Source organism: Eretmochelys imbricata, chromosome 24, assembly GCF_965152235.1.
Source record: "Eretmochelys imbricata isolate rEreImb1 chromosome 24, rEreImb1.hap1, whole genome shotgun sequence".
NCBI lineage: Eukaryota > Metazoa > Chordata > Testudines > Cheloniidae > Eretmochelys > Eretmochelys imbricata.
Window position 1 is genome coordinate 18,089,807 of NC_135595.1, and position 6,000 is coordinate 18,095,806.

Consider the following 6,000-nt stretch of genomic DNA (forward strand, 5'->3'; position numbering starts at 1 on the left):
GGCTGGTTGTATTTGGCTGACAGGCCTGGGGGGTATTTCTGGTGGGGGGGTGTCTGTCTCCGGTGGGGGGGCTCGCTGAGGGGTGGTGTCTGCTGCGTGCGGTGATGTGAATTCATTGCAGCCCGGGGAAGGGGAGGCGGGCACCGACCTGCCGGCCAGACAATGGCAGCGGTCACCACGGCAACGCGCCCAGCCATGCCAGCCCCCCCAACCCCCACGCTCGCTGGGGAAGGCATGACAGACAGACACAGCTCCCCCCACCTCGAATGGCCCCTCCCCCGGGCTGGGTGTGTGTGGGGGTATTGCTCATTAAGGGCCCCTGCTTTGCCCCGAGGCCCCCCAGCCCCGTGCACCCCCATTACAGCCCAGGTGCTGGGTGGGATGGGGGGGGTGTTGGCAGCAGTGCCCACTGCCTGGGGCGGGCGTCAGGGACCTGGCACCGTGCCATGCTCTGGGCATTTTCCTCCGTCTGCGACTCTCCTTTCCATTGTCTGCTTCGTTCCCTCACACCCTGGCAGCGCCCCCCCAGTCCTTCCTTTCTCTTTCCTCCCCCCCCTGCCTCCTGCCATGTCCGTCCATCCATCCATCCATCCTGTGTCCCCCCACCCCGACCTTCAAGAGAAGCAGTCACGCTCTCTTTCTCCCCCTGGGCACCCGCCAAAATCTGACCCCCAAACATCAGGGGGAAGGTATAAAGCACGGGGGAAGGGGGCTGTCCCGTCCTTCCTTCCATCCGTCTGTCCTGTCTGCCCCCCTAGAATGGCCAGTGACTGAAAAGGCAAGGTAAGCGGCGGCGGGGGGGGGGGGGTTTCCTCTCCTTCCCCCTTTCCGCTTGCGTCCTCTCCTTTCTTCCCCCCCCCCCACCCGGGAGGCAGGGGGTCTCGCATGGGGGGTGGGGAGTGGTGAGAGATGGGTCCCCTCATGGGGGTGTGCCAGGATTTGGGATGATGGTTCTGGTGGAGGCAGGGAGAAGGGAGGGGCCTCATGGGACGTGCGGGAAATCATAGGACCTCAGACGTGATTATCATCAGAGAACCCAGGAGACCTGGCTCCCAGCCCCACCCCTCTGCGCTAACCACTAGACTCCCCTCCCCTCCCCGAGCCGGGGATCTCAGAGCTAAATTTGGGGAAAATGCTCCTAGATGAGTGAGGCTGAGAAACCCAGAACTGGGCGAGATTCCCTGGGCAGGGAACTCGGGGCTGTGGGGAGCCCAGGGCTGGGCTGGCAGGGGGCTGCAGGTTGGGAGTGAGCGGCAGGGCTGGGCGTTAATCTTCCCCAGTTCCCCCCTGTGATGTCATCCCTGCTGGGGGTGCAGCCTGGTCACTGCTCCCAGCTTGCGTCTGGGCCGTCCGGGGTGAGAGCATGGGAGGGACGTGGGTCAGAGCTGGGCAGCTGGCAGTCAGGGCTAGCTCCCGTGCCCACTGAGTGCTATTTATTAGGGGTATTACGGTAGCCCCCAACAGCCCCAGTGCTGGTGCCAGACCCCATCGCGCCAGGCACTGTACGTTATGAGTTATTTATTAGGGGTGGTATGACTTCCTGCTTTAGTCAGCCCCCAGACTCCCTCCTGAGCCTACCCTTCTACTCCCCCAGCCCTCTCTGCTCCGCTCCCTGCAGAGCGGCAGGGCGATCCGTCCCCCGCTGGTTGGCCCTGTCCTGGCGAGTGAGTTTGCCAGCGTCTGCTCTGATTCCCCATTGATATGGGCCGGCCTTGGACTGTCTGTTCAGGGACCTGTTCAGTTCCTTCCCCTCTCAGACAGCTGGGTGGCATGCACACACCTGTGTCTCTTGGCCTGCCCGGAGAGTGAGTGTAATCCTCTCCCCCCACACCGGGTCACTGGAAGGGGGGGGGGAAGGGGAACTGAGGCACACACAGTCTTCATCAAAATATTACCCAAACTGCCCACTTTGTCACACCTTGGCCAAGTCTTTTAACCCCTCTGTGCCTCAGTTTCCCCATCTGTGCTAGCATAGCCCTGCCCCACTGTAATGCTGGGAGCATAAATACCTTGACTCCTGCAAAGTGGTCTGAGAGCTGCTGGTGAGAAACACCACCTATGGAAGCCCTGGGTGGTATTCATAGGTTATAGATTCTAACCCGTAAATATGATCTTCATTAAGGGCCAGTATAGTTAAGCATCGTTACGTTATGATAAGTGTGTAAACAGACAGTAAAATGCGTAGAGGGGTGGCTTATCCTATCAAATAAAAATACCATCCCATAAAATGTACCTTACATGTACCTTACGGTGTCTCTATTATATTTTGTTTTATGTTTTCTATTCTAACACAGAGATCTAGTCAGGATGCAGAGATTATGATGTTTAAGCTTCATATTATATTATATAGTTTTATTTATTTATTTATTTATTAAACAATGCCTAAACATACTTTACAGTAATATAGAACTTTATAAGAATATATAATATAAAATGAAATACAGTATATGGATAGCATGAGTTTTTATATTTTACATTTAATTGAACAGTGCTGGAACATACTTAATTTAATATTGAGTGTGTTTTTAATTATGTTTTCCATTTAATTAACAATGCTTAAACAGAGTTTATATTAATATAGAGCATGTTTATCTGTTAGAATACGTTTGTAATATAAAACCAAAAATGAAATATAATATAGAGCTAATCTATATTATATTATATTAACAATCCTTAAACATAAATTACAGTAATATAGAACTTGTTTATCTGTACAAATTTATAATATAAAATTAAATATTGTGTATAAACAGTATAAACGTTTTTATATTATATTTTACATTTAATTTAACAATACTTACACATACTTTAGGTTAATACAGAGTAAGAGTTTTTATATTAGGTTTGACGATGCTTAAACATATGCTACATTAATATAGACTATGGGGTTTTATGTTATGTTTTCTATTTAACAATGCTTAAACTTAGGTGACATTACGATAGAACATGTTTATCTGCTAAGATATGGAATACATGACCTAGAACGAAATCGAGTCCATCAATAGTCTGTATTACGTCATATGAGCGACCAGGCAGGGAAGGGGCTCTCTTTTCTTGGGGAGAGGGGACGCTCTGGAGCCAGGCCGAGCGGTGCTGCGGGGCCGGGACAGGGGCGCCGAGTGGCCCAGCTACAGGCCGGGCAGAGCAGATTGTGCAGCATAAGCAGGTCGCCCGTGGCGGCAGGGCCCAGTTGAGGCGGAGCGACCCGGGAACCCCCCTGCAGTCCTAGGACACGGGGTGAGTGGGTTCTGGGTGGTCGGAATGAGCCAGACACCAGCATCTCTGTGCAGCCAGCCTGTGAGTCTCGGTGTCGAGCACTACACTGCGCACCTAGGCTATTCTGTGATGCTTGTGGGCCATACACAACCAGCCGTCACGTTGCACCCCACCACACCTGCCGGCAAATCCACCGTGGCTCCCGTGTAGGATCCCCCCCTCCACACAGCTCCGTTCTGCTCCCTGCCACCCTGCAGCGCATCCCCCCCGCCCCCCGCAGTCTGTTCTCAGATTGTTCCCCCCCATTCCCTTCCCCCCCACGACCTTACCTTCTTCCTCCCTCACCCAACCTGTAGTCTCCAGCGGGCTTCTTGCCAGGTGGGTGCTCCCTTTGCCCTCACGCCCAGCAGGGGGCGTGCAATCCTACGAGAAACAGTGTGAAACAGAGGCACAAGGGGTGGGGGTTTTTAACCATAGAAATGGTCTCTTGCATTTGTCAGAATCTGGGAAAGTGTCAAAGAATTAAATGAAAACTCTGGGAGCCCGGACTCCTGGGTTCTCTCCCCAGCTCTGGGATGGGAGCGGGGCCTACTAGGTTAGAACAGAGGCGGAGGCTGGGAGCCAGGACGCCTGGCTTCTATTCCCTGCTCTGGGCATGTTCTGTTGTATTCAATATAGGAATGAAAAACGTTTTTGTTTTTCCAAGTTGAGAAATGTATTCCTTGCAAGACTATCTAATCTAATCTATCTATCTATCCACCCCCATACACACCCCTCTGTCTGTCCAGCCATCTCTCCCACCCCCCTTTCAGGTTCACCCCTGCTATCTGGCGGTCGCAGTCTCATCTCGGATGGCTCCAAGGCCGGGGCTGCCAGCCGCCGGGTCCCGCCGCGGCATTGCCGGTTGCCATAAACCCGTAGATCCGAACTTGCGGTACGACTGCCTCACACAAGCTCGAGTCTGTGGGTATGTGTCGATCCTGGCCAGGACATCTGGAGACCGACCCCGGGCTGACTCCGCCCACCGGCATTGCAGGCCCGCCCACTCAGCCGTAGAGTTCACCCACCGGAATGGGGCCAGATCAGAACCTGCGCCCCCAGAGGGGAAAGGCCCCGTGTCCCATTCCCTGTCCCCCAGAGCCCAGCAGTCCCCCCCCCGGGGCTGGATCAGAACCTGTGCCCCCTAGAGGGGAAAGGCCCCGTGTCCCATTCCCCGTCCCCCTGAGCCCAGCAGTCCCCCCCCCGGGGCTGGATCAGAACCTGCGCCCCCTAGAGGGGAAAGGCCCCGTGTCCCATTCCCCGTCCCCCTGAGCCCAGCAGTCCCCCCCCCCGGGGCTGGATCAGAACCTGCGCCCCCTAGAGGGGAAAGGCCCCGTGTCCCATTCCCCGTCCCCCTGAGCCCAGCAGTCCCCCCCCCGGGGCTGGATCAGAACCTGCGCCCCCTAGAGGGGAAAGGCCAGTTAGTTGAGAACCCACCAAATCATTCCACCTAGAGGCAGCCAACGCCTCTAGAGAAACCTCCCCAGCTGCTCTGGGCGACTTCCTTCCCACTCCCCCAGCCAGTGTCTTCCACCCCCAGCCGATCCCGAGACCCCCAGCCGCGCTTGGCTCAAACGGCCCTGTCCCCAGCCCGTCTCTTCTGCGTGCCCCAGGCTGAGGTAGTAGGTTGTATGGTTTAGAATAACACCCGCAGGAGATAACTGTACAGCCTCCTAGCTTTCCCTGGGGCGCTGCTCAGCCCTGGAGATCAGCCAGCAGGGGGCAGCAACGAGGGGAGGTGAGTAATGCGGTAATTCGCCATGGTGGGATATGATTATCGATGATGACCTGCGAAACTCCCTGCTACCAAGGAGTGGCAGGGTTAACCCGTGGAACTCCCCGCCACTGGGGATTGGCCAGGTTGACCTATGGGACTCCCCACCACTGCGGATTGGCTGGGTTAACTCATGGGATTCCCTGCCACTGGGAATTGGCAGGGCTGACCCACAGGACTCCCCGCCACTAGGGATTGGCTGGGTTAACTCATGGGATTCCCCGCCACTGGGGATTGGCCAGGTTAACCTATGGGACTCCCCGCCACTGCGGATTGGCTGGGTTAACTCATGGGATTCCCCGCCACTGGGGATTGGCCAGGTTAACCTATGGGACTCCCCGCCACTGCGGATTGGCTGGGTTAACTCATGGGATTCCCCGCCACTGGGGATTGGCCAGGTTGACCTATGGGACTCCCCACCACTGCGGATTGGCTGGGTTAACTCATGGGATTCCCTGCCACTGGGAATTGGCAGGGCTGACCCACAGGACTCCCCGCCACTAGGGATTGGCTGGGTTAACTCATGGGATTCCCCGCCACTGGGGATTGGCCAGGTTAACCTATGGGACTCCCCGCCACTGCGGATTGGCTGGGTTAACTCATGGGATTCCCCGCCACTGGGGATTGGCCGGGTTACCCTGTGGGACTCCCTGTGGCTGGGGATTGACCGGGTTAGTTCCCAGGATGCCTGTAGAGACATGGCTGGGGTTGCTTGTGCTGTGTGGTCAGGGAATTGTGTGTAGTTGTGTGCTGATATGGGCGGAGTGGTTGTTGGGATGTTTAGGATTGTGTGGTATTGTCATGTTGTGGTGTCGAGGAACTGTGGATGTGATTGTGAGGCACTGCTGGGTTGTGCGATGTTGTCATGTCTCGTGTATGTGGTTGTACAGCGTTGTGTGTGGTGGGAACGGGGGATATAGGTGTGTTTCTCTGGTGTCTTGTTTTATGTGTATGTGATTCTTGTGTGCACT

At 55.5% G+C, this 6,000-nt stretch overlaps 1 pseudogene; it reads left to right on the forward strand.

The window, feature by feature from the left end:
- Positions 1-4,129, forward strand: part of LOC144279997 (hyaluronan synthase 1-like) — a 29,327-nt pseudogene extending 25,198 nt beyond the window's left edge.
- The last annotated feature ends 1,871 nt before the right edge of the window (positions 4,130-6,000 follow it).